Source organism: Lepisma saccharinum, chromosome 21, assembly GCF_977018435.1.
Source record: "Lepisma saccharinum chromosome 21, izLepSacc3.1, whole genome shotgun sequence".
NCBI lineage: Eukaryota > Metazoa > Arthropoda > Insecta > Zygentoma > Lepismatidae > Lepisma > Lepisma saccharinum.
In genome coordinates, this window is record NC_139249.1 from 65,941,923 (window position 1) to 65,953,775 (window position 11,853).

The window sequence follows — 11,853 nt, forward strand, 5'->3', positions numbered from 1 at the left end:
CAGACGGGGGAGGAAAATAACCAAGAAAAAGATTCTAGTCAGTTCGACAATTGCAAGATCAAGAACATCTAACTCAAAAATGGCAGGAACGAGATATTCCCGCGGGAGAACTACAACCTGAACATTGCAAACAACGACTACCTGAAACTGTACGAGGCATACACATCTTACAAGAGAGTGACCTCCGGCAATGTGTACGTGTACTACAACCCCAATGAGTTCATACCTCGAAGACCCATGTTTGTCATTAACACATCGAAGAGACAGCAGGTGGTTGTTAACGATCGCATCAACATCAAGATTGTCTGTCAGTTCCACGATGCCTTGCTTGCCAACACCCCGTGCAGCATCATCCTTATTTCAGGGAAAACTTTTGTGTATGATGTCAAGAATGAAAGAGTGACCGTAGGTTCAAACATTAGATGTTTTGTTAACCTGCAACGCAGTGTCCAGGATGTACTGCGAAGAGCATACTTCATGGAACATCTTCTTACATTTGTGGAGAAACTTTTTTGAGTATAATCTGGAAAAAATATAATAAAATTTAATGTTGATGCATTTTAGAAATAATCACATCCTCTTTTGGCCCTGCGTGTGCCTGTTTTTCACCCCGTAGGGCACGGCAGGGAGTTAGATTCGTAAAAAATATCCCAAACCTCCACCTGCGTGTATTTGAAGATAAACACTATTGTTCTAGTATCTTGGCTATATTAAATTGGAACTATGAGTTTTTTCATACATACTATCTACTACATTTGAGGCATGTCTTACTAGTTTTTAGACGATAGTGACCCCACGGGAGCTTATGAATCCTACATTTCAAAACACACCTCTTGTCGTCGCGTGCGTCCAGGGTAACCTTTCTCACCTTGTTGGTTATCAACACATGGTCGACACTCTGGATGCGATGCTCCCTCTTTGAATTGGCGTCCTAGTTTGAAGAGTCATGGCGTAATCCTCGAACATGAGGTGCTCTTGGACAACCTGCCTGCCCACACCCTTAGCTTTTTTGTGATGGAACCCTCTGCCCGAATAGCATAGGCTTTGCCGTAAAGACCGGCAAACTCAAGAATTACATCTCCGTCCTTCTCGTCTTTGAATTTGCCAGGCACCTTCTTATTGCGAGCCAGGATTTTGTATCGGTTCGGCTGGGAATAGCCTGACGTGTCAAAAAGGTTCCCAACAGTTGGTACCGTGGCTATATCCCTATATGCGTCGTCCGTGCGAACGTGGTACACCAAACTATCTGTGTCCGTGTAGAGTAGGCTGATATTGTCGTTACAGTGCTGGCGTAGTATCTTATAATATATATAAAACATGTGCAGCTTGCTCTGATCAAATACTGAGGCACCAACATAGATTGGCTTGTTGAGCATCACCTCGCTCTTCCTCATATGCACCAGAGCAAGCTGCTCATTGTAAATAGTACGTGACTTGAATAACGGGCTTGTTACAAGCTTGCGAAATTGTGCTTTGTTAGATATTAGCCTCACATCCACACGATTTCGCACATTCTCCATGGTTTTCCCAAACACTGCGTTGTTCATTAACTTCAAGAAATCGCAATCGAAATCAGAAGTAACGACTGTGCGGTGTTTGATGTTGAACTCGATGTATGGTTTCAACCATAGACAATGCTCGAACATAAGAACTCGATGTATAGTGCGGTCGTAACCGGTGGCCATGTGGTGATTGTTGGCGTGCGAGTGTCGCTTCGACACCTGGACCATTCCACCCCGGACGGCACGTTTTACAAACAGCATCATGTCCACGTCTGAAAGAAGCTCAAGCCTAACTTTTGTAACAAGGAGCATGGCCGACCATGCCAGTCCAGGAAGACTGTAGAGGTATACAGGGTCCAGCTTGTAGATGGTCTAGGCAGTTGCACGAAACGTCTGGATCACATCAGCGAGGAGCGTCACATCGAGTTTTAGGTAGGCATCGTGGTATTCCAAAAGATTTTGGCAATCCAGCTCGCCCCACATGGACTGAGCATGGTTGCAGTCGTCCTCAGAGATGCCTGAGCCTCGCAGCTTGCTGTAGAACTTCACTCGAGGAGGCAGGGACTTCTCCGCAAACTTGGTAGAGACGGTGATGTATTCGTAGGGGTGGACCCCCTTACGCCTGAAGAGACTGGCGTCCAAGTTCGGAAAGATGGCAGAGGGGATGAGCATTTGTTCGTCGTTGAGCTTTTTCGCCACTGCATCGAGGCTGGCCGGGAGGAATCTGAGGGAGTCGTGGAAACGAAGTTCGATGCGAGAGGCTTATTCTGGGATTCGCACCCACTTGCTCAAGCTAATATAACGCTCCTCGTTCTGCGCCAGGACGTTGATTCGCATGTCGTCGTACCCAAGATGTGGCACCAGACAGTGGAAGTCGTACCCCGAGCCCTTGTGGAAAAACACAGGGATGAAGCGCGGGTCCCGGGCCAACAAATTACACCTGTTGCACCAAGGACCAATGTATCTACCATTGAAGTGATCATGATGTTGAACTTTACGGTTGTTGGTGTTAAACTCGTCAGGAGACAGCGATTCCATAGACCTGGGGGTCAACAGGAACTCCCCTATCTCGTTGGTTTCCACAGCCATCCTCTCTAGAAAATGTTTGACTGCGTCGGGATCGCGATACACTTAGGGCTCGGGGTCAACAAGTCGGTCTCGCCACACCACAACATAAGCATAGCTCGAGGCCTCGTGGAGTTGGTGAGGGGTAGTAGAGGAAATTTTGGGATTGGGATCGCATGTGGAGATAGGTTTGAGGAAGGCCTCGAAATCGGTGATGATGATAGCAGGGTGCTCTACCATGGCACTGTGCATGTGAAATGTTTCTACAGTACCAGGTTTGGTCAAGACTGCCACCCCTATCTAGTTGTTACTGCAGTAGAGCTTGGGGCGAGCGAGCTTCTCGGTAGCGATATTGGAGCCTCGAACATGTTGGTAACTGCGGTGATCCCGTCCGTCAAATATTGACAAGCACCAGCAACAAACTTCTATATGTTTTTTTTGTATGCTTGTTTGGCTAGAAACAAGCCGAGAGAGAGAGCGTATAAGAGTGTAGTGATGGTGAGTTTCATCCTTGATGAGTAAAATATGGATTTCTCGAGAATCTTTGTTGTCTACGTCGCTTACCCGAATAGGGTATACTTTGTTTTTCATCTCCATGAGGCCATAAACATTGATAGCCAACTGCGGTGTGTGTGTGTACGGGCCTCGAACGTGTGAATATCCGAGACCTCCACCGGGTAGTCGATCCCAACCATCGCATCTTCCAGCTCTGAGTCGTACTGCTTGTAGTGGTTAACTCGGTGTGGTTGTTTTTTCCAGTGGACAGGGTACAACGCTGCAAGCACGGACCAAAGAAAGCACTTGGCGTCACTGCTCTGAATATTCAGGACAGCCTTCTTTGCAGCAATGGTACGTGGTAAGGGGACGTAGCTGGACGTGGAGAGAGGCACAGACTTGTTAAGTTTGATATACAGTTCATGAGGTTCACCACACAGAGAACTTCCTGAGCCCACAGCTTGATGTTCCTCCTGCTTGGCCACCAGCTCCTCGGCAAACTCGTTGTAGATTACATCGTTGTCGACATTCGCCAGATGCAGTGTCTTCGCCTTGGTATTGTGGTCGATGCTATACATTTCATCAGACGGCTTCTTGTATTGGCAGCATAGCGATGCGTAGAATTTGGAAGAATGCGTTGCAAGCGCATCGCTGAGGATGGACATAATTTTGGCTTGCACGTTCTCCAAAAGCTACGCACGTCATAAGAGCCCTCCGAAGTGAGGACAAAGTCCTCTAACGAACCCTCGAAAGCAGACTGGTTTGCTTTCGCCACAGGCTTGACGCGTTTGGCGGTTGGTGGCGAGTCGGCTTTTGCTTTTCTCTTGGTCGACGGTTGTGGGACAGGTGCTCCTACGATTTTGCATGTTGTTATATGCCTTTTCAGATTACCAATAGTGATATGTTTACCGCACCTGGGACATGGTTCTGTAGCGGACACATGCTTATCAGGTACACAGGTATGGCAGTGTCTTTCGAAATTTTTACTTGAATCACTAGTTTCACACACAGGGCAAATTTTTACTGATGGCATCTTGTTGAAAAAATATTTGTGGGGTATGTTATTTTATTTGTGGAGTGTCAAAAAATAAATGCTTTGCAATAAAAAAACCTTGGAAGGCCATTTCACGATGGTGCTGGGTTTGGTGTGTTATTTATGTATATGCTATTCTTGCTCCTTAATCAATCCTGTAAATAAATAAAATAAAATATGTTTGTGTATCGAAAACACAAAAATATTATGCGCACATAATTCTATTTAAGGTTTTCTACCAAACAATCTCTTTTTCTAACCCTCAGTCCACTTGGCGTATGAAGCATAAATCATAATTTCAGAAAACAGAATTGTTTACGGTCGCCATTTTTTAAAACCAAACCATAAGCATTATTTATGTTTTTATACTATTCGTCGAGCAATAGCAGATAGAGCAAGAATCGTTTTCCTACAACCCATAGTTTATGAATTACAAGACATCTTAGAAATTTCGTCTTGAATTTTTAATCCAAAATAACTCGAAAACAGCAAGCAATAGTCATCATCCCTCCAATAGGTATTGGAGTACTTCTAATTTTTTACAGAATGCTATTACAATTTTCGAATTAGGATAAAAACTAAGTCAGCAAATCAAGTTTATCAAAAAATTAAAAAATGTCTGTATTTCCGAAACTTGAGAGGGTAGATTCGATTCTATTTGCTAGTCGAATAGTTCTCGTCGAATCCTATCCAACAAACCTAAAATCATCATCCTAGCTCAATTAGGAGCCAAGAAAATCAATGTCTTGGAAAACATCTTAAGATATTTGTCTTAAGAAAATTTTCTTGACAGACCGGAAGTAACATCTTGGCAAACCGGAAGTCGACTTTCTTAAAGATTAAGATATTTGTCTTAAAACGTTTTTCCAAGACGTTAATTTTCTTAGCTCCCATGGGACCTAGAACCATGCAACTTTGGTTTATGTGTATACTATTGTTTTTCCTACATATTCACTCATCTTACAACCCACCCAAACAAAAAAATAACTTTCACCCCCCGCGGGCATGCGCACATGTATAAATTTTAATATAGGCTAGATATTGAAACAAAATATCACTTTTCTACTTCCGTCTGGCCAAGATTGCAAATAATTGCAGAAATAATACCATAATTTTTAGACTGTAGGTCCAGGTCCCGAGCCAGGCAACATATTTGCACTACAAGCCACAAAAATAAATTTCATATCTGTGCATATGGAAAGTCCAATACATAGTTGTCAATGTGTGATGTGATCAGCACCAAACAATTAATTTATATGTATTTATATTTAACTTCCGTGTTGCAATCATGAAATTAAATTACAATGAACTTCTCTATCCATCTCTCAATCTATATAGCCTGTTCATATTTGGCACAGCCATTGCGAGTCGGCGATTTTGTTTACGTAGCAAAAACAAAATCTCAAGACACATCATCGCCATTTTTTCGAATGCTCGCTATAGCCATAAACATAATTGGATATAGTTGCCGGATTTTATTTAATTTTAGGTTTAATATCAATAAGCGTGCATAAAAGAACTCAATATTTTAAATAATAAGATTCGAATCACTATGTACTTCCACTAGATATCAAACACACACAACTCTTCGATTACACCCCTCTATTTCTTGACTTCCTCTAACAATTTAACTTTTTATTATTATTTTTGAAATATGCCCAGCACACATATTTCCTACCAACAACGGCACACAAAAGAGAAAAATATTCCAGCTACCCCACATACTGAAAAAGCAATATACCACTAGTTTTTTTTTTTTAAGAATTCGCGAATAAAATATTGCTCACAAATTCTTAAAACTAGTTGTATATTGCTTTTTCAGCATGCCCCTAATATATAAAGCAGAGAGAGACATGAAACACCTTCTACATTATCTCTCTCTTTGTATGTCTTGTGAGTATATTTCTTCCACAATACATAAGGGCTGTTAGGTTTTTCAGGAAGTTACCTTCCATCCACAATCCCTTACGTCTGTTAGGTTTTTCAGAATCAGCTCACAAAAGCAACGCCATATTTATAAATCAAAGCCAACCCATGCAAGCTAAGAAACAAAGTTACTCACTTTTTTGTGAAATCCTGCTGAAATATTCTTCTTCACCGACGTTCAAAATGAAACAGAACTTTTCCACACTAGCGCTTTAAGTTTTATCCGGTGTTAGAGAGGTAGAGGACTGGTATGTTAGCCAACGCAACGTGGACCAATAGAAATCCGAGACAATTCGCTCTAGAAAATAGTCCCCTTCATTTCAGCCACGGTTCTAATGCTATTAACTGACGTCACTATTTCTCAACAATTGCCAGGGCTGATGTTAAAAACGCCACATAGCAACGTCTGTATTGAAACATGAACAAAACAAATTGTATACGCCAGTAAGGAATTCCATCGTTCAGCTACTGAAAAACCAGGAAGTATAAATTCCGCCGTCCAAGCCCCTACCTATTGTTCATTCTGTATTTTGTCAACATTGTTAGCACGCAAAATGACGAAATTGTAGTTTTTAGATGTCCACGGAAAAATAATTTTCAAATACGATCAGAGAGAGAGAGAGAGCACAGTCGCTTTTCGATACCAAAAAGACTAATTGCTACAATACAGTAAGTATATATATTTACAATTAATAGCAAAATATTAATATTTATTTAACAACATCTATGAATTTGCTTCGAACGAAAACATGTTATAGAAACATTTCCCGCCGTAAGTTCAAAATTTGCCCCCTCCCCCCCTTCGGCCAAATCGCATTACATACATACATACATGTGGAGGACCCGTGGCGGCCTCCGAATATTGCTTAAGAGGTTTGGTTAGCATGCAATAGATCAGTATTTTAGAAAACAATAGAGGGGGGAGAGAGGAGAGAGAGGAAGGGGGGAAGAGGAGGAGGAGAAGAAGAAGAGGAAGCATTAACACTGCACCACCACCACCACTATTGCCAGTTAGCGTCATTAATTTTTCTTCATCTAACTGCATACTTATCATCTTAATAGGCTACACCGTCAACTCCTATTTGTAGGTTAGCTTCCGGTTCTGAAATATCATATGGCAAAATGTTTAAAAAAACATAAGGTTTGTGAAGCAACTAGTCAGTGTTGCCAACTCCTATTTGTAGGTAAGCTTCGCCTGTAATATATCATATGGTGACATTTTCTTGGGGTGGGTTGGCAACACTGCGATTCACTTGAAGTTTCTCAACTACTTCCGTTGATAGTTATGCAATTTGCGTCCATCATTTCCGGATGATATTTTAATAGTAGTATTGAAAATGTAACTTGGAATGTGCAGAAACATGACATGTATAGTCTGAGGTGGGTAGTTTCAAACTTTGAATATAGCATAAAATAAATGGTTTGTCTCACGGAAAATCCGACATACTGTATGTGTCAGGTCCTCAGTGAAGAGTACAAGCAAATAACATCGTAAGCCTACTTTATGCACAGATAGGTTAATCGGTACGGGGCCTACATTTTAGACAGAAAACCGAACCACTATGCAATGAGCGTCACCGGATATCAAACCTGGGATACATTGATAACAACATCTTTATTAAGAACATACATTTATGAGATATACATTCTCATATAACATTCTAACATAACTATTCACAGCTGAATGAAAGAAAAGTCTTTCCAAAAATTCTGCCAATCACTGAGAAAGCAAGACGATTAGTAGAAACATTCCTTGAGTTATGCATCGCATAAATATTTACAGTGATTTAATGTAATCTTATTCTCATAATACATTATTACAACACTTCCTATTCGGTTAATAAGAATAAACAAATCAATCAGGAGATAGTGGGAATTTTACCTATATAACAAGACAACAGTCGAAATAACTGCTTCAAGAGATTACTAACGTGCATTTCTGTAAAACAAGTTTATCTTAGTCGAAAGAACATTGTGGCGGAGTTCCGAACAATTTTTTGCCACAGATCAAGGAAAAGAGGCACTTTTTAGAATCGTCCGTAATTGTACAAGGTATATTTACTGTAATTCCGCCTATAATCCTCAGAAATTTGCTTCATTGCATTTAAATTTGATTGCAAATTTCTCTCCAGGTGAAGGAGAACCAGTTCAGTGTTTCATACGGCACATACGTTCCCTTATTTTAATTTCAGAACAAAGAATCGTAATGAAATTCAACATTCGTATTTCCAATTTTCGATTTTTCTTTAATTGCGTATTGTATTACTGGTTTAGCGTTTCTAACTACATGGAATGTGAACGAATGGAAAAAAAATTGCAAGAGCGCTTTCATTTAGAAGGAAAAACTGTTAGATAATATTTGTTGGCTCTGGAGTGTTATGTTGACAAATTTATGAATTCAAGAATTTGAAATAAGGTGTTGCAAAGAGAACGTAGTGTCTTCAAGCTTCGTATAACTTAGAAAGAACGTCTCCAACATAGCTTGGCTGGAGATATTCCCCATATTGTGTTATTGTTGGTTTGCGATACAACAGTTGGTCCGTAAATATCTGTTTCACATGACGTAATCGAGATATGTATGCAGAGAATGTGTATTTTATGTACTTTCCATCAGACTTATTATTAGTATTTTATTTCCTTTAGCTATGTCCAACTCCTTTATGATGGTATTATAAACTGCACCTCTCCCTAAATTCACCACTACAGCTTATGCCGGAATGAACAATCGTAATGGATACTGGAATTCATTTTATAGGTCTTGGAGGTTCATTCACGTCAAAAAAAAATATCTTAGAGTGGCGAACTTTGGGTGACATAGCCCATGACGCAACATCCCTTGCGACCAAGTCTTACCTACAGACTGCCAGCCTCTCCCTTATAAGCCTTGCCGGATCCTGTGGCTAAGTGGTTTGCACGTAGCGCTGCGACGCCCGGGGTCCAGGGTTAAAATCCCGACCCGTCCATGGACTTTTTTACTGTCCATTCTGACACACAACCGGAACATGGATAATGATAAACGTATACTGTTAATTAAGTAAAGACGTAAATCAATACATTCAAAAAATGAACAGCATCTGCGACGAGTATACTAACCACAAAATCATCATATCTTAGTCGCTAATTTAAATCCCCATTGTGGTGCAGCAACACCACCGGTGGTAATGGAATCTTAATGGAGGAACTCACTGCAGAACTAAATTTGAATGTGGAGAATCAACCAAACAACCCACCCACATATAGAGGCAGAGCTGGGACAAGCAGTAATATCGACCTAACCTTAACAAATAATAAAGAAACTCCTCATATAGAGAAATGGAAGGTCCATGATGTGGCTACCACAAGCTATCATAACATTATCACCTTCAAAATCAAACTAATTAACTCAACGTGCGAAGAAACAGAATCTAATAATTTGAAATATAACCTCAGATAAATAGATTAAAACAATCTAATTACCTAGGTAAGTAGTCTGAAAATGGGGAAGCTGACTCGTCCGGACGAAAAACGCTGAAATTTTTTCAAACGCGAACATCCCAAAAGCGAAAAACGCTGAATTTTTTTCAAACGCGAACAGCCCAAAAGCGAAAAACGCTGAAATTTTTTCAAACGCGAACAGCCCAAAAGCGAAAAACGCTGAAATTTTTCCAAACGCGAACAGCCCAAAAGCGAAAAAGGGTAGTACCTTCACGGTTAACCCCCGAAATCACCTATAGGGTAGTACCTTCACGGTTAACCTAGTACCTTCACGGTGAAAGCACCTATAGGGTAGTAGTGAACCGTAGCCTTTTACGCTGTATATTTTAAGCTTCACGGCAAATCACCTATAGGGTAGTACCTTCATGGTTATTTTCCAAACAGCCCAAAATAACAACTACCTTTCACGGTCTTTCTAGTACCTTCACGGTTAACCCAGTACCTTCACGGGAAAGCACCTATAGAGCAGTACCTTCACGGTTAACCCAGTATCTTCACGGGAAAGCGCCTATAGAGCAGTACCTTCACGGTTAACCCAGTACCTTCACGGGAAAGCATCTATAGAGCAGTACCTTCACGGTTAACCCAGTACCTTCACGGGAAAGCACCTATAGAGCAGTACCTTCACGGGTATTTTCCAAACAGTCCAAAATAACAACTACCTTTCACGGTTTTTTCCAAACCTAACGCAGGTAACTGTCAGAGTTGCCAACTCTGCGTAGCCGTTTACGCTGTATATTCACGGTGCCTCTTGACAGCGTTGCCAACTCTGCGTAGCCGTTTACGCTGTATATTCACGGTGTTTCTTGACAGCGTTGCCAACTCTGCGTAGCCGTTTACGCTGTATATTCACGGTGCCTCACTGTCAGCGTTGTCAGCTCTGCGTAGCGGTTTATTACAAGAGTTCACGGTGCCTCACTGTCAGCGTTGCCAACTCTGCCATCAACATTTCACCACAATATTTTACGAGTTAAACTAACCTAGTGAGTTGGCAACATTTATTCTATCATGCATTGCTTGAGCCGCAAGCTAAATTTAGCTAACAAATTAAAACGAGTGCTCTTCAGGGGATGAAGTATGCTTTCGAAAACAAAGAAACAATACAAATTCCAGCATTTCCTCTACCGATGAGCCTCTTTTCTGTTCTTGGTTAATTACGCAAGGGAAAAAAGGGCTTTGAAAGAAAATCTTTACCAGTAAAAATGTCTGCGAGACCTTTTCTCGAAGCAAGAAGATGAAAAATTAATAAAATAGTCTGAGCAGTGGGAAAGAAAGAAATGCTCTATAACATGCCAACCAACGTGTTCGGCTACAACAGGAGGAAACCTGGCGCGACGCTTCCCAAGTACGTCAAGATATCCAGCGAAGAGGTCGTCAAAGCTCGAGACATGCTTGACGATGCCTTGCTTGCTTTCCGAACCGACCTGTTGGCAGCTACAATCATCCACTTGAACGGTATTGTGAAGCAGTTCGAAGAGAACACTGGCAAGATCTTCTTCATCTTCAACAACAATAGCATCTTCTACGAACTCTCCCTAGGTGGCGGAAGTCACCGAATTGTGAACTTGCATCCCTCGAGCGGTGTCGCGATAAGTCTGCATCAAGGGGAGAGTTTATTCAGGATCAAGCACGACAACATGAAAATCGGAGTCTCGTACGACAACGTTTCCGTCGGAGATCGTCTGTACGCCGAATCTATCGAGACGAATATGGAGCATCCGATACCGCTTTTTTTGGAGTTGGTGCTCTCCTATCCCGTCGCCAGTGTCAGTCGTCTATCGTAAGCAAGCAAGTAAGCAAAATGCAAGAAAACAATGAAGATAATAGATCCATATTTTTGCATCGGAGCCTTTGTTGTCTATAAGCCTCATGAGAGCAGCTATCGTGAACGAACTGCACAAACCTGCCCGCAGGAATTATCCTCGACTGCCCGTGGTCACCAAAGGGATAGACGACCTCTGGCAGGCCGACCTCGTGGAGATGAGCAAGGGGAATCTCAAGGGGCTTCACAAGATCAACAAGGGGTTGAGCCTCACCGTGATCGACACTTTCAGCAAGTACGCTTGGGCGATACCCGTTAAAAACAAGACCGGGGTCGAGGTCAGCAAAGCTTTCGCTTCTGTTCTCAAACAGAGATCCCCTTGTTTCCTGCAGACCGATCGAGGCAGGGAATTCTACAACTCTGCCTTCGGGAGGATGCTCAAGGAGAACGGTATTCTTCACTATTCAACCTACAGCGAGCTGAAAGCAAGCATCGTGGAGCGATTCAACAGGACCCTCAAGGGGCTCATGTGGAAACAGTTCACCCTCCGCGGGAACTACAAGTGGGTGGATCTGGTGCCCGAACTGGTGGAGAAA